The following is a 21,230-nucleotide window of genomic DNA, read 5'->3' on the forward strand; positions in this document are numbered from 1 at the left end:
AGAATTCGAATATTTAAAGGCTTGAAAATTCGGTAATCTGAAAATTAAAAAATTAGGAAATTTAAAATTCAAAGAATTGAAAATTAAAAAATTTGTAAACGTGAAAATTAAAGAACTCGAATATTTGAAGGCTGGAAAATTCGGTGACCTGAAAATTCCGAAGCTAGAAAATTTGAAATTCGACGAAATAAAAATTAAAAAATTCGAATATCTTTAAATTAAAAAATTTGGAAATGCGAAAATTAAAAGATTCGAATATTCGAAGGCTTGAAAATACGGTAATCTAAAAATTAAAAATTCAGGAAATTCCGGAACTAGTAAATTTAAAATTCGAAGAATTGAAAATTAAACAATTTGGAAATGTAAAAATTAAGTTAAAATTCGAATATTCGAAAGCTTGAAAATTAAAAAATTCGACAATTCCGACATTAAGAAATTTAAGATTAACAAATTTCTAAATCCGAAATCTTGAAAACTCTTTAACACCGATAGGGAAATTTGATAATTCGGAAATTTGAAATTAAACAATTTGGAAATGTAAAAATTAAATTAAAATTCGAATATTCGAAAGTTTGAAAATGAAAAAATTCGACAATTCCGACATTAAGAAATTTAAGATTAACAAATTCCTAAATCCGAAATCTTGAAAACTCTTTAACACCGATAGGGAAATTTGATAATTCGGAAATTTGAAAATTTCAAAATTTAGAAATTCGAAAACGTGACTACTTTTAAATTCGAAAGTCCACGGAAATTTTAAAACCCAGGTATGACGAATTGCGCTATCATTGCATTAAACTTGTGCAAGTGAACCGTTCAGCGTCGCGACGATAACGGAGCCCCGACTCCACTCGTAATTTCCATCCAACAGAGATTTTCACTCTCGATCGCGGGCAACGCGACGCGTTTTCTACGTTCGCTTAAAATTCCAAGGCATTCGCGCATACGTGACACACCCACGCACGTGCGCGAATTCTTTTGGAACAATGGCCACGTCGGGCTGCCGCTTGCGCGACGCTGCGTGCACGTGCATGTGCAACGACGCCCGAGGAATCGATGGTTTCCCTGTCGATGAATCACTTTGAACACTGGTCATCCAGGTACCGAGCGAAACCAGTTCGAATTTTCTTCTTGCATTAATTTTACCTACTACTGAAAATTTATTACCGGGCATCAATAATTATCCAGTGATAATAATTCGCGTGAAAATAAAACGATATCCTAGATAATTAGATACACCGAATAATATATATCCTGGATATATTAATATCGTTCATAAATATTAATATATTCGCTAAAAATATAAATATAAACTATCACCGAAGAATAATTAATCTTCCAAAATTATTATCCTATCTAAAATCTTGAACAACAGGAAACTCGTATATCCAATATTCTAATAATATATTTAATTTTACTTTACTATATTATTTTATTACTATATTACTATATTATTTTACTATATATACTTAACCCTTTGCACTCGGCAGTTTTTTCATTCCTGAAAAATAGTAGTTCGAAAATTTTCTGCCATAAAGTCGACGATATTTTGAAATCGGTAAATATGAAATCGTATGCAAATTAAGACGTAGAATTATTTTACTTCGATGTTCCACGCATCGTTGGATAATTGTAAATTTGATATATTAATTAACATCAATCTTTAGAATCTGTTTAAATGGTGACTGAGAGGTGCTTCCTGGGTGCAAGGGGTTAATTTTATTCGTTATACGTATACAATTTTGCCAGATGAATTTTTACGAATATCTTTATAATATTTCACTAATCCTCGAAAACTTTGCGTATTTTCCGCCATCTTGATTACCATCTTATACGAGTACGAAATTTCCACGAATCCATCTTTCTGCGCGCTAATCTTGCTCGAATATCACGTTTCGCGCGATACCATCGGATCTCCTAATACTTCTGAATAAGGGTGTACCCTCGCCATTGTTCAAACTCCCCTCTATTGAATATCAAATCCACTCGCGTATTTCCAAAGCGCGTGTCCCGGTAGCCCCTGATTTAAGACGGTAGCGAACGAGTCGCGTCCCGCTACTTCCGGTTCGACGTCCGATAAGTCGATCGTAAATTTCGCCAGCGAGTCACCTTCGCGCTGGTTCGCAGCTCGTAAAGCAACACGTACCGGCATGCAGTCGTGACTGCATTTCCTACTGTTCTGTCCTGTTCGCCGGTGTGCATCGACCAGTCCGGAAATTACTCTGTTCTCCGCGCGATGCGCCACTTTTCCCTGGAGCACGCGCGAATTTATTCCGCCATTACCGCGACCGCTCGCAGCGCCGCGTGACAAGATGGCGCGTCGGCGCTCCACCTCGAACTGCACGCGAAACTTTCCGAGGAGATAAAGGGACGAGCAGAGGAGCGGACAGGGGAGAATGAAAAGGAGACGGGAGGGAATTTAATACGGGAATGGAAGTTGAGCAACGCGTAGTTTTAACCCTTTGCACTCGGCGATCTTTTCGTTACAAAAACATAGTAATTCGAAGGCTTCCTGCCAGAAAGTCGACGATATTTTCAAAACGGTAACTAAGAAGTGCAAATTAATTGTAAGATATAGAATTATTTTACCTCGATATTCCACGCGTCGTTGGACAATTTTAAATTCCAGATATTAATTAACAATGATCTCTAGAATTTGATTAAATGGTGACTGAGAGTCTCCTCTCGAGTGCAAAGGGTTGATAGTTAATGGAGGAAGACAGTTGAGAGGGGCAGGTGTTTGGATAATGTGGGTTGTTGGAACAGAAGAGGATTAATTACGAGGTACTTATGGGTATTTGGAATTCAGGAATAGGGACAAATTAATGAATATTTAAGGGACAAGAGAAGGACGAGATTCGAGAAAAGTTAATAAGAGAAGAAGAGGATTAATTATGAGGTAGGAGTTTGATAGGAAGGAATGAGAATTGAAAGATAGTGTGAGGAAAGAAAATCCAAGAAAATTTGAAGTAGCGAGAACGAGGAGAGGAGGGAGAATTTAGTGGGTGGAATATTGGTTAACACTAGGCTTTAACAGTTAACGAAGTCGGAGAAATATTGCGAAGAGGAGGAAATTGGATAATGTGGGCTGTCGGGAAAAGAGAAAATGAGGAGGATTATGAGGCGAGAGTTTAACGAGAGGGAGGTGAGAGAATGAGTTATGTGCATGGGTGTTTAGAATTGGAAAGTAGCGTGAAAGAAGAGAATTACATCACGAGGGTTCTCGTAATAGGGTAGTAAAGGAGAAGAAATTAGTTCACACGCCTACTAAATATTAAAACCAGAACATCTGAACATAACGTATCTAGATAGTAATTTAACTGACGCGATGAAAATAAATAGATACACAATGATATGTTCCACGATGAAATTCATAACAGTAAAAATTTCGATTAAATTCAAAGCTACTTTTTCGAAAAACAGTTGTATATTTGTCATGATCTCGACTGCTGGAACTAATACCAAGAAACGACAGGAAAGATAATTTAACACGTGGAAATATGCGAATGAGAAAAATTCTGATCCAAATGTAGAAAATAAATTGACAATAATAATGATAATCATGGTAACAACAACAGCAACAAATGATAATACGATGGCGACGACAATTACAATAATAACAGCAGCAGTAACAACAAAAACGATGACAACAGCAACAACAAATGTTAATGTGATGTCAACGACAACCACCATAATAACAGCATCAGCAACAACAAAAACGATGGCAACAACAACAAATGATAATATACTGTAGACGACAGCCACAATAATAACAGCAGCAACAGCAACAGCAAAAATGGTAATAACAACAACAAATGATAATATGATGACGACGACAACCACAGTAATAACAGCAGCAACAGCAACAGCAAAAATGGTAATAACAACAACAAGAAATGATAATATGATGACAACGACAACTACAATAATAACAGCAGCAGCAGCAACAGTAAAAATGATAATAATAACGATAACTATAACAATAATAATAATATGGTAATAATAATAATAATAAAAAAATATAATAATAATGAAAAGAGAGGAATTGACGAAAGAAAAAGGATTTGTTAAAATGCTAAACGAAAAATCCATCGAACCGTTTCGGAATGCCAGGAAAGAAGAAAATAGGTAAAAAGGGACTACCAATTACGAAAGACAAAGGACGGAGAAGCATTTCAAAGATGGTAGACGTCGCTCGAGACGGTCGTAATTATTTTTTCAACACACAAACGAGCACGAAAGCGAAGCAAAGGAACGAAAGGAAGAGGAGTGAATTATTAACGCACGCTGAGGTCAACGATGTGCATCCAAGTGTCCGTTGATGCAGCTTAGCCCCTTTTCCTCTCGGTTTCCTCTCCGTTCCGCGCGCCATTTTCAAACGATCAGATGCGAATTCTTCGAGAATAGAACGTATCGTCGAAGAATCGCGGAAGGAGCAGCACGGTCGAGGGCACAGCTAGATAATCATCTGATCGATCACTGTTTTCCTCCTCCCTTTGTTTGCACATACGTGGACACAGTTTCCTTCGGGTGTGTTCGTTACGTCGTTAAATGCGCGATTCCGTGCGTACGCCTATTACACGAATCTCCACGCCTTTGCAACACTGAAACTTTTATCTCACCACGGTGCACGCTAGTATTTATGCCCTTTCCAGCGTTTGGTATCGTTTCGACCGGTATGGCGATCGACTTATCTCGCCGACAGCCGGGCGCTACTTTTGGCGCGAAATTTGAATCCGATACGGGCGATTTAACTCCGAACGAGTCCATCTTTGTCTAGGCGACTGTTTAATAGAAATACGATCTTCCCTCGTGTTCTAAATCAACAGGAAATTATTGTCACGAGTAAATGATCGAAAACGGGCAGTATTAATTACGACGTTTAATTATTATCTTCGCCTACGATTTTAGAAATACTTTCGACGAACTTTTCACTTTCCTTTACGGTCGCGGGAAAGATATGGTAAAATCACGTTCCACGAGTCCCCGTTAGTTTCTATTTCGATCATTCGCCCGTTAGTATGCCGACTTCGTTAGTCGGGAACGATTAACGTTAATGGCCGCTACTTTACGTAATCGGGCGTTACACGCCATGGAACGGCGGGATAATTGCGCAAGCGTGGACGAAAAGTATCGAAAAGTTTACAACGTTGATCGAGCATACACGCGGGGAAAGCTAGCGAATAACGAGTTTATTGTTCCATTATGGCGGACCGGGCCCGGTTACGTCTAAAAATGTATTACCCCAACGCCGGGACGCGTAATCACCGTAAACGAAACGTAATGGGCCCTGCTATTAGCTTGCGTAATGCGAACGAAAATTAACGCAAAAACCGAACAATCTACGCGAAATAAGTAACTGTTGCACTTCTTCTCTCTCCTCTCTTTTCTCAATTCTTCTTCCTTTTTTCATACTTATCGTGGGACACTTACGTTTAGTTCCTTATTCAACGACCCCGAGTTTAAGGAAACCCTGAGAATTTGGAGAAGTGGAAACCGAGAAATTTACGCGAAATAACAGTTGTCTTTCTTTCTCTCGTCTCTTCTTTCTATACTTTTCTCTCTCTCTCTCTCTCTCTCTCTCTCTCTTTCATACGCCACTGATCCAAGATTTCCATTTGATTCCTTCTTTATCGACCCGAAGTTTAAGGAAATCGAGAGTCGGGAGTGGTGGAACCCGTGAACGGGGTTCGAAGTCGTGGAAAATGCATGCAAAAGCGATGAATTAGGCCTCGCGAGCGAAAGATTCACGTAACACAGGCGATCTATCGCGATGGCTGCAATTACTATGCCGCTTGCCGGTTTTGCCAGAGAATAGCGCGATGTTCCTTGCTTTTATCGGCTCGTAAAGTATAGAATGATCGTTCTGGGTATGACGTAAACGCGGATTAGAGGGAAAATGAATTTTACGGAACGCAAGGTAACGAGTATTTATAGAATTTGTAATTTATAAGGACAAGAACGTGTAAGGAGCACGATAGCTCTGTCACGATTAACCGCGTTCGTCTTGGTTCAAGGATAGACGAAACGGGAAAGGGATTCTCTGTTTAGACGAACGAAATTCTACGTCACCTGAGACTTAATTTATCCACTGAATGCATTAACCTCTCGTGAACGAATGCTGTAATACGCACGACGTGACACATTTGTTCATTAGAATGTCAGGTATATCGGAAGGGAAACTATTTATTGCTTTCGTTATTCTCGTTCATGTCAGAGAAATAATTTTATTCGAAGAATTCGTGATTATTTACTGAACATATTCCATGCACTGTTTCGCTTCAATTTACCATGATACTCCTTCAAGAAATAATATTCAAAACACTGTCGAGAATTGCATTTAAATAAATCCCGAAATTCTACGTATATTTATTAATAATTGAAAGAGTATTCGAATGCAGTTATGTGAATTTTGATTATTTAAACGAGTGTCTGGAAATTATACTTGGATTCTGTGAGACACGTGAATTTTCCTAGCTACGAAGAATCACGTTGAGATTTTGGCGACCAGAGATGAAAAATAGACGAGAGGGATCATTCTTACGCCACTGCGGCGCCAGGATTAGGCGAACGAGAATACTCACAGGTGAATAGTGTTCGGAATTGAAAAGGAACAGGTTCACGAAGAAGGGTTTGCCCGTAATCCGGCGCGTCTCGGTCCCAATAATCACGAGTGCTCGAAAGATTACTGGATACCGCATTAGTTGCAAAGGACAACTCGAAATTACACGTCGGGATGCTGAATCGCGAAACAAAGACAACAAAATCACGGTGAGAATGTACCATCGTCGTCACGTTGATAATGTCGCTTAAAAGAAAGGAAAACGAGAAACGAGAAAACGGCGATCCGTCATCATAAAAATCGTAATTGAACTTCATAGCCTGTAATTTGCAGTAAATATATCGCAATATGTTTCATTACATTGCTGTTATGTTGACTAGTGTTTAAATAAAATATAAGGTTCGGGGCAAATTGAGCGAGGAGACGTAAAAGAGGATAAAATTGACGGATAATGAAAAAGCGATCATAGTACTCCAATAACATTCTTAGCACATGCTTTAAAAACAGCTTACGATTATTATCGATCCTCACCGTTACATTTCAAACTCCTGAAACAGGCCGATCGAATCCGGCCGAAAACTATACGTAAGCACGCGATGATCTGAAAAAATACAACTCCAAAGGCGAAAAGAAATCATTATACTTCTCTTCCGCGACTTTCGATATTCATCGAAGCCAAGCCAGAGCCTGTTCGCGTGTAAAAAAATCCCTTCTTACGCCATTGTAATAAACACCGGCCGAATCGGGTGTCAGGTGAGGTGCTGCCACCTGAGCAGGAAAATCCGCAGGTGAACGAATCGGGTGTGCACGGGGCCGCCGTGAAAACGAGCAGGTCCACGTAAGAGGGTTGCCGGTTGCTCTCCCCACCAGCGCGGCGCTGGCCGGTAGTGGGGGCCGGTCGGCGCATGCGCAGCGCGGTCTGGGTCCTGTGGCCGAGCGCAGCGGCCAACTCGGGGGCCCAAAGTCTGTTTCCATCGCGAGGGAAGGCCTCGGATCGCGCTCGTCTCGTCAGCGTTCGGTCAGTCCGCGTTTTCCCGCGTTTCTTTCGCCTCGTCGCGACTTTTCGCCCCGAAATCGATCGTCGAACGCTGCTCGCGCGAGTGTACACGTGATCCACGGGATATCAGAGACTCGGCGGAACTTGTTGAACGCGTACCCGAGGATCAAGGAGCGACCGTTGTGTTTACCAGTGTGCCAAGTGTCATGGGGATCTAGGAACGCCGGCGAGGGTGAGTTTCGAACGTTCAATGGTTCGTGGGAATCTTGGAGACTTGGGATATCGTTTGATCGATGATCCAACGAGGTGTTTAATCGAATTTAGTCGGAGAAACGTGTTTTCCTGTCGCGTTTCGATAAAGGAAGGTGAATTTTCGGGAGAAATTATTCGTGATACACGGTCGGTCATTGTACGACACTCGTAGGGATCTTGGGATCAGATAATGGGCTGGCAGTAGGTGTTGCCGTTATGCTTGTAACAGCGGCCACCCTACGGAAACGAGTTAAGGTCTAGGAATTAATTTCATTGAGCTCCCCGCTGCAAATGAGCTACGCTGTAACAAAGAAGGTGGGTGGCAGGAGCAGTGACCGGTGATTCGAATGCACGATACGATGATAAAGCAGCGATCTTCTAAACGTCCTTTGTTCCATCGATGTTACATAAAAATGCAAAGTGCGTTAGATCGAACATCCCGTTCGAAGAGCCACGGATCCCTTTATACGGGATAATCATAGTACGGCTAAAAATAGCCGGCTGCTTGTCACGGAAAATCTTGATTAGAGTCAAAATGTCAGTATAAATGATGCGCGCTGTCTGCCGTGATTAATATTCATCAGAAAATCATACGGACTGTTAGACAGGTCTCCGTGGGCTTTCAGTGAGGTTCCAAACGATACTCGAATTACTTTCCATCCAATCCTACGTCTGTTACGTGCTTCCATATTTTTATTTTACATCTTACGTCTCATTTTCTCTCTCAAAATTGACACACTCTTTTACAGTCTGCTCTTGGTCTGTCCATCGTTGTCTATTTTTCATAATAAACGGTAATATTAAACATGGAAACCTGCGAAGTCTCTCCATATGGAAATTTACCATATTGCAACGCTTCACGCGCTTTGCCGGAATCGTTACCAAGGCTTCTCCCGAATTTTCGTTAATTCCTGATAACATCTCGCATCCAATCGTGTCCCTTCAACACCACACTTCACGGTTAGACTTTATTACACTTCGCGGAAACGAGGATTCACGCGCAACGACCTCGCAATTCCTCCGACCCACAGACCCAGCCAAAAAACCCGAGTCCGAGGTATTACGTAGACAAAGACATTAAGGAGTCGTGGAGCATCAAAGACCCAAGATCAAGATTACCAAAACGAGAAAGAAAAAAGGAAGAGCCGTCACCCAGACGCCCATTGTCAAAGTTCCTTTGAACTCGAGAAGTTCCCAACAATTTCCTTTTTATCCAAAGTAATAGCCTCCGCTGATTCGTCAAACCTATTCCGACCGAGTCAGCCTGTCCATCCGTGTTACACATCGCACGCCAGCTAAATATCAACCGTTGAAAGCCTAAGTGCCGGCTTATTGCTAGTACATACACACTCGTCTACGACAAATGACCAGTTGAAAAGCAAAATATTAAAGACATTAAGAACATTATGTACACTGTCCAGGTATAGAAGCAAATAAAATTCACGTTGTAACATATATATATCACCTAAAATAATATTTCTGATCTTCGAGACATGTCTGGTATTTTTGGAAACACAGGGTATATACGGTACCCGGGATAGTCTGCGGATCCAAAGCTAGGCGAAGGTGTTAAGGAGCAGTTGGAAGGAATCGTTGGGCCAAAGTCATGAATGGTGATCTTCACGCGTCGTTTGGGAGACGACTATGGCGTGGCTCTTCTGCCGCCACTGGTTAGGCCAGGCGATCGGGAGGATCGGTTAGGGCATTTGAAATTGTGATTCCAGGCGTGTCCGGGAAGGGGAGGTTAGGGCGAACGGACGGACGTGTTCCTCTCTACGTGCAGATGGAGTCGCGCTAGGCTAATGCGCCGAACGAAACGCGTTGCTGCTAGATGGAGGAATCTTAAGTATCCTCGGAGTGTCCTGGGGCCTCTCGTGCCGGGGAAAGAACCGACCTGTGCGCGGGCTCGCGGAGAATTATCGTATGGGTGGCTAGAGGAAGCAATTACTGGAACTGGAGGCTTATATCTTCCTCGAGTTTGTTGGATTTACTCGACTCGTTCTCGGATGTAGCGATGGTATTAGGTAGCCTCGTAGCTGCACGGCTATTCCGCTGATGTTTACCTTGATGTTTCTCGGGAACCCCCGTTCCACCTTGCCTTTTCCTTCCAGATGTCATACTTTTCTGGACATGCGTTTCTCCACAGTCCTGGTTTCTCGTTGAAATATTCTTTGCGATTCGGTTTTGTTCACGGAGTATCTGGTGTCTATGATTCATTTGAGGAATTCTGAGGAATTTTGGGCTGCAAACGAAAGCTGAGGAATTCTGATATGCAAACGAATGGTTGTTTAATTGGGAAATGTGTCTGGTCAGAGTATAGTAACAGTACGAATCGATGAATTGTTATATTTTTAGGTTAGATCGCGAGGAAACGTCTGTGAACTACTATTAAAATATTCTTGAGGATTTTCTGATGTTATTAATTAATTTTAATTAAGAGATGATGGTCTAATACAAAAATGAGCGTGTTGTGGATACAGTAAACGCACGAATTTGTGAATGAATTCTTTGCCTTTGTTTGAAGATATTACATTCTACTGTTCCTGAAGCCTCTGGTATCATCGATTTTCTTTTTACCAAAAAATTTTGAAGTGCGAACAGATGATGATCTAATTGGGAAATGTGCTTGTCGAGAGTACAATAAGAGTATAGGGGTTCATTGCGATGATTCTTCGACACTGGAGATTTTAGTGTCGATTTTCTTTTTACTAAAAAATTTTGAAACGTGATCAGACGATGATTTAACTAGGAAATATGTTTGTCGAGAGTAGAATATAAGTATAGGGGTTCATTGCAATTATTCTTCAACACTGGAGACTTTAGTGTCACCGATTTTCTTTTCACTGAAAAATTTTGAGATGTGATTAAACGATGATTTAATTGAGAAATGTGTTTGTCTATAGCATAGTGAGAATATAGGAGTTCATTGATATTAATACTCCCCTTCTGTCATTAAAATATTCCCCTTGACGATCTTTTTATTCAACCAGTTCGAACCCATCTTTATTCATCTACCATAATTATTGACGTTCCTTCTTATTTTCTATTTAAAAATTTTTTCTCGTTAAAGGATATTTCTTTTTACCAAAAAACATCTGTAACGTCCAAATTTACAAGCCCCCTCCAACCATAACGCAAAATATTCCCGAAAGGAACCACATAAGCGAATACAAAAGTAAAATGGAGGCACAGAGAGAAATAAGAAATACGGCTGTAAATTGGAACTCTTTTAGGGAATATCGAAAACTCGAAACGTCCATGGGTGTAAACGATCAGTGGATCGGGCAGAAACAAAAATTTCCTCGCCATTCACGCGGACACCATTATTCATCAATCGTTCCTGGCGAAATTTCGTCGGGGCTTGCGTGGCTCGGGGCCGGTCCACGGCTCGCTCAATCGTTTCCATGTGTTTTGCATATAAGATCGAAAGTGTGTACGTGATGCACACGGAACGAGGGAAACGGACAGGCGTGTTGGTGGCGGTCGCGAGTGTGTGGGTAACCATGAAATGCAGTCGAACCGGCTGCAGAAGACGCGTGCACCGTGGCCCAGGCGGACGGTGAGCTTCGTGGGTCCACGAGACACGCTGTTCGCCGATTTTTTAAAGATCCTGCTTGTTACGGATCGGAAACGGGGCTCGGACGTAAATAAAAGGTCCGCGGTTCGCCTTGATGTCTGGAATTCCGTCGACGCGGCATGCGCGCGAGCGCCACTCGCGAGGAAAAGGCTTTCGTCGAAGTCGTTGGAAGAAGGAAATGCCCTGGCCAATCGATAGCTTTCTTGAGATGTTTGTTTCGCTAGACACTTGGACTTTTCCGTCTTCGATCTCTTATTTTCCTTCCTTTGAAATACAATCTCAATGGAGGTCCCTGAGATCGTTAAAGATCGATCGGGTTGTGTCTATGAGAACGATAAATCTGTCTATAAAAACACCACGTGAATTTTTCCATTCTTCTTCCATTTTAAAATGCAATTGGTACTGGAAGGTTCCAGAGATTACCAAGGGTTAGGTCTTGTATATCCAAGATTATATATCAAGTTATGTCTATGAGGGCAATTAATGAATATTAACACTAAACGTACCATGGACTAAATGACCGTTCTTAAAACTTGCATTCGAAATTGCACATCCACATTTAACGTTATGCTCCTAATCACTCGTCTTCGCGATTTTTCGTTTAATATACGTGTAACAAATCTTTCATAAATGTCTTTCATTATTCAACTTTTGAAGATTCTACTACTTTTCTATTCACCGGTTATTTGACCGTGCTAGATTCAGTGTTAATTGTCTGACGCGTCTTTTGGATTCTGCTTCCAGTGGTTCATACGGAATTTGAACGAAGGTGTCGAAATTGCCGAGGACCAGGTTATGTATCTTCTATTTCGTTTCATTAGTTGCAAATGAAATTTGAAAGATGGTTTCAGAGAATCAGGTTAGGCCTATGCGGGTGACAGGTGCGTATGAAAATGGGACTTTAGGGTTACTACTGATTGTGAGAAGTTGATTAGGATGATCTCTGGATTTTTAGTGAGGGAGATTAATGCATCACTGTAGGTCAATGATAGCCAAGTGGCACTTCTTGTCACTTAATGTGGTTCTCACATTGTGGATCTCGAGTCTCAAACTCGTTAATCAAACTGAGGTTATTAATAATTAATGAACGAAGGAAACACTGTGACGCGTGTATTAATAATTAATATGTGCAAAGTAACGATTAAGTAACGAACAAGAAACATTTGTATATATTAATGCTCACATATATATGTATATATATTGGTATATATATATCAGAAAACTTTCGAATAATTCTGATAAATGAAATATGGCTCCGATCGTGATAAAGTTTGGACATCACTGCAACTATAGATTCAGACAATTCCTAATGAAGACTATATATAGTGCTCCTTTTAAATTCACTCTTTCGATGAAACCTGGTTTAATTGATGTATTGAGCTCAAGACGTGGCCTGCATTTTTAATCTACCTTTATCTAACTACTTTTTGGAACTCAGAATGATCTGTAGCTTTAACACAATTCTATTTAATCAAGATTAAATTCAGAAGTTTAACTTCGCATACGTAGTCTAGCATAATTGATTTATCGAACTGGAAATGACACCTTTCTTCGCAATATATTTTTATCCGCCATTTTAAGCTATCTTCATCAAAATCCCAGTTAATCAACCCAAAATTATTCGATTGGAGTTAGAGACCTCTATTTCCAACGAAAGTCAAACATCTATTAGATCTCTCAACCCAAAATACTTCCATTTGTGACCATTTTTCTTCATACGCGTAACCTAACCTAATTCACTTATGGAGCTCAAGATGGATCCCTTCTTTCTCGATATATTTTCATGAAAATTCTAGCCAACGAAATTTATTCGAACTCAAAATAGCCTCTGTTCTTAAGGAAAGGGCAGTATCCATCAGATCTCTGGAACTGAAAATACTCCCATTTCTACAACAATTTTCCTCGCACGCGTAACCTAACCTAATTGACATATGGAGCTCAAGATGGACCCCTTCCTTTGTGATATATTTTCATGAAAATCCTAGCTAAAGAAATTTATTCAAACTCAAAGTGGACTCTGTTCTCAACGAAAATGCAGTATTCCTCAGATTTCTGGAACCGAAAATATTCCCATTTGTGATTAATTTTCCCTACGCGCGTAACCTAACCTAATTAACTTATCGAGCTCAAGATGGACCCCTTCCTTCGCGATATATCTTATGATATGAAAATTCCAGCTAACGAAATTTATTGAAACTGAACGTGGCCTCTGTCCCCAACAAAAGTGCAGTATCCACGAGATCCCTGGAACCGAAAATACTCCCGTTTCCGAACAGTTGAGTCCGCCTCGCATACATAAGATGGCTGTCCTTGTTCCTCCCCTGTCGCGCGCAGCCCGAACAGCACGGAACAGCGGAGCAAACGAGCGGCGAAGGGACGAAAGGAAAAAAGAAGAAACCGACTAAGAAAGGCTCGTAAAGGCGACGTAGGAAAGTCGTTGCACCGCGGAGAGCCCGAGATCCATGATGCTGCGCCACGCGGCGAACAATGGTCTCTGACGTCACTCGAGGCTGCACCTGCGACGCTGCACTTGCATGTGCAACGAGCCATCGACGAACCACCCCGTGGTGCGTGCGCCGATTCAGCGGCATGCTCGATTTCAAAACGGCCTGCGGATCGAAAATAGCCGACCAGGCTGTGTATACTCCTTGCCGCGTCTAAGCTTCGCTGTTTATCGAACCGAGGGTAATACGAGCTCCTTCTTGCCACGAAGGGAGCACGAGACTGGGTCTTTGGGATCTCAAGTGGCGTACAAGCTTGGATACAAGCGTTCGAAACACTGATAGTCACTGTACCTACAGCGATAGTCGAAAGAAAATACTCAGAAAATACTCTTTATCGCTTAGGTTATTATAACTATAGCAACATCACCTATTAGGTGATTTGCTGTGTACAGAGGTCTGAGCAGATGACATTTTCCTTGGTAGACAAAAGGTATTGTAAATAGCTAGACACGAGGTAATTTGATTATAGTGTCACAGGTCTATCTTCTCTAATGGGATCGTGAAAATAGATCACACGAATTTTCACTGTTGGAATTACATGGATTCTAATCTCTTTCTGCTTATAATGTACCATATGTGTGGATCTCAAGAATCTGCACTTGGAAGGAATGCAAACCTAGTCGATCACAGTGTAATAGGTCCTTCCTTAGCATGATTAGAAGGATAAGTGACAGAAATCTTCTGTGGACACGTGTATCTCAAGAATCTGTACTTGGAAGGAATGCAGACCTAGCCAACCACAGTGTAATAGGTCCTTCCTTAACATAATTCGAAGGATAGACGACATAAATCTTTCGTATTAGCTCGAAATGTCACATCTGTAAATAGAGACACATTGATTTTAACGTATTCGCATTGCTTCGAATCCTAATGAACTGTACAGAGCTCAGGAGTCTGCACTCGACAGGAATACTTGCCTGATTGGCCAGTGTATAACAGGTCCACCTTCTCTAACGCAGTCGTAAAAATAAGTCACGACAATTTTCGCTATTGACTGGACGTGTCAACGTTATAAATAGCACTGTATTGATTCGAATGTATTTAAATTTCCTCGATTCCTTTGCGATGCCTAGTGCACTGCGCAGAGCTCAGCAGCTGGAAGGAATGCGGATCCGACCACAATGTAATAAATAGGAAGTGACACATCTACAATTCGAATTCGTGTAACGTGTAATTACACGGTACGACGGAGAGAGTGGGCTGGACGCATCGAGATTGAGAGAGAGACAAAGCATTGGCGTAGACATGAAATCGGTGTTAAGTATTTTGCACAACGAGTGTCGATGTAATTTATCCTACGACTGTATCAGGATTATAGACCTCGAGACTATTAAAAGTGAATATCCTATGCATGGTAGTTAATTGATTACGAAACTGGTGAAAAATATTGACTCAAGAAACATGGCTCGGGTGGAACAATATTTGTCAGCGATGTTTGTCGAGAAAATTTACAAAATAAAGAAAATTATGCGCAGTCAAGATGACTGCTAATTGGACTTCTAAATAGTCGTAACTCAGGTACTATCGATATAAAATTTTCAATGATTCTGATGTTAAATTTATCGTAAGGAAAAATTTGTGACATGTTGTTTAGGCAAACTGATCGAAAACGTTGATTCACTGTGTATTTTATTTGAAATATTCTTATCTAGTTAGTGACTAATTAAAAGGTAGATAATTTTGCATTTTGAGGGGGCTGTTGCTGCAGTCGAATCTTCTTCTGGCCTTGAGTCATCGTCCCGAAAATCCAACGTGACCTCAGATGATGACTACGTATTGACGATAATAATCTTTGACAATAATACTAATCTTGTTAGTGTAATAGGGTATTACAGGCCATTCCGGAGGGGACACTTTATGGCGCCATATTTTGTACGGCCTAGAAATCCATTGCAGCTTATCCGTTTCACAAGACGAGTCGTCGAATAGCGTACCGTGAATTTGATATCGTAACTTGTATTACACATAACATAGTCATTTCCCATTTCTAACATTTCAACTGCAAGACATTTTTATGTCAGGGCAAATATTTTTCAATTCGTTTTTTATACATTTTTCGTTATTTTATTACACTGTACAGAGGATACTGGAGTTATCATGTCCATTGCTTTTCGGTAGTTTCGGAGCGTTTTTAGGTTAGGTTTCGCAATATGGCGACGCGAGGGCTCGGGAAGAAACGTGAGATTTCTTCCATATGTACAATTTTTATTATTTTTCTCATTTAGAAGATATGAATAATTTAATAGAATTCAGAACATTTTTAAAAAGACATTGGCAAATCTCTGATGTATTACCATGTGGTTAAAAATTTCGTCTAAATATTAATATTTCGATAATTAAGATAATCGGAAAATATTCTAAAATTTCTAATAAAGTTTACTCAATTTTGATTTATATATTATTTTCTCAGAAACGTTATCAATTAGGTATTACTTTATATATTTATTCTTTTTTCCTCTTCTTCTGTTTTATTTTATTTTACTTTACTTTATTTTATTTTATTTTATTTTATTTATTTATTTTTTTCTCTATAGTCGAATAGCAGCGAAAGAATTTTCTACGATTAAAGATTTTGTAATCCGCTATTTTGGGCTAGAGAGTCCTCGTAGAATTAGAAATGGAGCATGGTTATTTAAAGACAAAGGCCTCGAGACTCCAAACTCGCTAGAATTCTCGCGAGAGTGGTTGTCAATTAGAAAATCGTTCGCTCAACGAGATTATATTGATTTGCCCACGAGATGTCAAACGTCGATCTTGACAATCCACTGAGGACACCTATTATCCATAACTGTAACTTCCAACCCAATTACGGTCCACAGTTATATTAATCTCTCTACTGGAACATCAAGAAGCGAAAATTCCTAGGAAGTTTACCACGTGCACCTCGAGTATTCTCCCGCAAAAGGAAACCGTTCGTTAAAGTAATCTAGAACGATTTGTAGCACATTCTCGAAATGAAAATGAAGCAATCAAACTTCGTTTCTTATGGTTGACAAAAAGACGCGAATCGGCTGTCATTCGTGCAACGAGGAAAATCATTTCGACGAAAAAGAGATGCTTTCATAACGATTTGAAGGAATAAAACGACCGGTCGCGATTATACCGCGTTCGATTATGTAAAAGTTCGTAAATGCCGCGTCGAATTCTGACCTGCGCGCGCAGCCCGAACGCGTTCGATACGCAACGCCATTACGTAATCGCGCAACACACGACGATCAATTACAAAAGGCACCTTTATTAACATCAACGTGTCCGAAAATTGGAACACGGCCACTCGAACGTGTTCCACGTTACGTTTTATAGTAATCATTATCATTTCCGTAACGAAATTGTCGGTAGATATGATTTATATGTCGTGATCACAATTGTCCATGAGGAAATCAAAATTCGAAGCGAATAAGTTTCGCTTATTCTCCATGTGTACTTACTTTTCCTTATATACAGGGTGTCTCATAAATAACTGTCATTCTAATTATTGATCCTATATCACTGAGAATTTTGCTTCAATAACGTAAATTTTTATAGTAGATTGTACTCCGTTTATCAGTATAAGACGATGGCTTATTAATTATTAAATATGACAAGATTTTATAAATCAAGATTGTCAATAAATTATTTATTAAAACTTTTTCTATTTCTTATTAGAAATATCGACGTTTCTTTGGTAACTATCTGGTCAATAATATAATATAAATTATTTCAAATTATCGAATATGCACGTAACATAGACTAAAAATAGCTATTTTAGGAAATAAAAATTAAAAAATTCCTTGAATAAATATTTCCACGAATCTTCCATATTCTTCGACGAATTATAAAGCTTCGACGACCAGAAAATCACTCGTTACACTTTGCAAATCATCATGGACATGTCTCTATAGCGCAACATAACCTCAAAAATTCTCGACGTCCGCCATTCCTGAATCACTCGTTCTTTTCCAAGCGTCTTTCTAGTCCTACGAGCTTAAAGTACATATCTCGTCCGTATTTTTCGTTCTGTTTACTTCAAATGCAAACAATTAAACCGACGATCATGTAATCATGTAACGATGCATTTTTTCGCGATAAGATTCGAGCGATGCGTTCAACGATAAGATAAAATCTCGATAGAAGTTTGGAGCGAATATCGAAGGGTCTACAAGGGGAGGAGGAGCGTGGTTCTAAATGCTCGACAACCATAATTTTTCTCAGCTTATCGCTGAGAGACAACGTTTATCAGACCTATCGATCGACCAGGGAGACTTTCACCATTTAAAATTCGTCTGACTCGCCTCTGCGAGTCATCGGTCAGCCAGTTCCACAGACCGGATCGAGAAGGAGGCCTCGCTAAATACCTTATTACTTTTGAATTAACATATCGGTACCAAGGTAACAGGACTTCGCAGAGAGCTTGGTCGCGGATTCTCAGATCGCTGGACCGCCAGCGGCCGCCATTTTTGGGTCACTCGGAGCCTTCCTTGCCTGATGTTTACGTTTCCGAGAGAATAACTCGATTTCGAAATGTTTAAACTGAAAGTCATTGGAACAGATAAAGATGGAGCATAGAATATAAGTTCCTTTTATTCTTCCTTTCTTATTTTTCTCTGAGGACCACCGATAATAAGGCTTCGATTTTTACAAGAATTCTAAAGCGACGATCAAGAATTTCAGAACTGTCATTTTTTGACAGCACTTTGCGACAGCAGTTGGAAAAAGAACTAATAGAAATTATAATTTCTAATTTTTCAGAGAGCCCACAGAACTTTTTGGAATCTGAAATGGAAATGCTACTTTTTACCTGTTTTGACCAATTTTTGGAAGGAAATTGGTTGAATTGTCAGAGTAATGAATTTTCTAGTTTAAAGGTGATCGTTGTATTTATAACAGGTAATTAAAGTGTCGTGAGAAATTGAAGTTCGAATCGAAACGATGCTGAGTTGAAATAGCAAAGTAAGTGATCGCTGTCAAACCAGTGACGGAGAAAAGGCAGGCAGTTGGAAAGAAATCCGCGGAAATCGGGACGAGTCGAATTGGGAACGCGCGTTCCAAGAATACTCGGACACCTTCGGTGCCATTTAAATAAGCCACCGTGTCTACAGATTCGACTCATCTGCCTTGCTAATTAATCATTTTGTTATGACCGAGAATCTTGTTCGAATCTTCCATTGATCCGTCAAAGTCAAATCCGTTAATCGATTCTACTTTAAAACGACAAGTACCTGACAAGTATGTGACAGAAGAAAAATCTCCAAGAAATTCGAATAATTTAAACAAATTTGTCTAAATATGCTCCTGGAGCAAAATCAAAAAGTAACGTTAATTTTATCCTTATTGGGATAAAAATAAAATAACATTACAAGTTTTTATTTTTATCGAATCAATTACTATTATTACTATTATAATTATTATTTGAATCAACTATTATTTTTATTTTTATTAAATTAAATTATAATCTGATCTCTGAAATATCAGATATTTCCCTAATTATACAGGAATCTGATAAAAGTAAATAACCTATCTAGCTATTAATGACTATAATACTACTATTATATGATTACTAATGACTACTATACCTATCAATTAAAGATCTACCTAGAATTTCTCTATCTTTCGTTTAATCTTCATCACAGAATTCTCCGAGATAACGATAAACGACTCTATTCTCCTGCAAAATATCTAAATTCAAATCCAACCTGCTACCTTCCCAACTGCAAACAAATTCCAGCGATCTATCAAGCTCACTTTCGTCAGATTCACTCCAGATCAAATGGAACACCAAGACAAGGACTGGACCGAACGGAAAAATTCGAAATGCGTGCAGAAAACAGAAAACGCAGCGCAGTACAAAACGAAAGGACAATTACCATACTCGGATAGGCGAGACACCGGCTGAAAAACGGCGAGTCGCACTCGAAAGTCAGCAGCTGCGTTGATAGAAACTCAAATGAAAGCTGCTAAGTGAGTAATCAAGCAACAGGAGGATTTCTTCTGACCATCCATGGGGCGCAACTGGTTTTTCTCCCGCCTAGAAATCCCCCAGTCACTAAGTCTAATCGTGATCAGTCCCCCTAGCCATAATATTTGAAGAAACCAAGGAAAAGTTCGCTAATTGTTTCTCCCATTATCCGTCCTTACATTCGCTACACTTGCCAAGAATTCGTGACTATCATCAAGTCTTGAAAGTATCCTCGATTCATCCAGACTCCAAATTTTGAGCATCCAGAAACGACCTCTCTGCTTAGGACTTAACCTAACCTCGATCAACGCTTTTGTCGAATTTTAGAATATTAGGAAACAACCTAAAATTTACCCAATATAAAATAATTATGAGAAGAACGTCTAACAGAACCACTGTGATAAATTAATCACAAATATGACACCATTGGTAACTTTCCAAGCACCTGGACCAGTTGCCTAAAGTAACCGAAGACCTATCTAATTGGAAGGACCTAGGATCAAAGACCTATCTAACCTAACCACTACCAACAGCATAATCGAATTTTAGAATATTAGGAAACAACCTAAAATTTACCCAATATAAAATAATTATGAGAAGAAGGCCTAACAGAACCACTGTGATAAATTAATCACAAATATGACACCATTGGTAACTTTCCAAGCACCTGGACCAGTTGCCTAAAGTAACCGAAGACCTATCTAATTGGAAGGACCTAGGATCAAAGACCTATCTAACCTAACCACTACCAACAGCATAATCGAATTTTAGAATATTAGGAAACAACCTAAAATTTACCCAATATAAAATAATTATGAGAAGAAGGCCTAACAGAACCACTGTGATAAATTAATCACAAATATGACACCATTGGTAACTTTCCAAGCACCTGGACTAGTTGCCTAAAGTAACCAAAGACCTATCTAATCGGAGGATTCTGAGCATTCGTCAGAGGAAGATGGAAAAAGTTGCTGGAATTTGAACTTGGCTGAGAAAACTGTGCAGAAAATCCATTGATGGAGGCTCGAATAGAACGAGAGACCCCATGACTGCGAGTTCAAACGCTTCGACCGCATAAAGCCGCAAGAACAAGTTGTGAAAGGCTGAAGGATCTCATTCCGCAGCCACGACCTCCGATAACTATACAGCAACTAGACCAACGGACAATCGTTGTCCTCAAACGGTTCCATTAGACGGAGACAGTTAGGTTGGTTGCGTTGTCGGTTGATTACGATTGCATCAACCTCTTCCTGCCCCCACACAGTTCTCGTTTCCATCTCGTTTCGTGACGTTCCAGTTTCCGTGGAAACGGTAATCGTGGCCCGACACCGGCGGTGTCAGCAACAGGACGAAGTGGAAGAAGAAGAAGAACAAAGGAAACGTCCTTGACGTTACCGTTAGGG

The 21,230-nt window shown here is 40.0% G+C and overlaps 1 protein-coding gene across 1 annotated transcript in view; it reads left to right on the forward strand.

The window, feature by feature from the left end:
- Positions 1-7,543: 7,543 nt before the first annotated feature.
- Positions 7,544-21,230, forward strand: part of LOC108547707 (titin homolog) — a 102,361-nt gene continuing 88,674 nt past the window's right edge. The window contains exon 1 of the mRNA XM_017900331.1: positions 7,544-7,791. The gene's annotated coding sequence lies outside the window, so the exon portion shown is untranslated. The remainder of the gene's footprint in view (positions 7,792-21,230) is intronic.

The sequence above is a fragment of the Eufriesea mexicana genome, unplaced genomic scaffold (assembly GCF_001483705.2).
Source record: "Eufriesea mexicana isolate 0111107269 unplaced genomic scaffold, ASM148370v2 scaffold1140, whole genome shotgun sequence".
Classification (NCBI taxonomy): domain Eukaryota; kingdom Metazoa; phylum Arthropoda; class Insecta; order Hymenoptera; family Apidae; genus Eufriesea; species Eufriesea mexicana.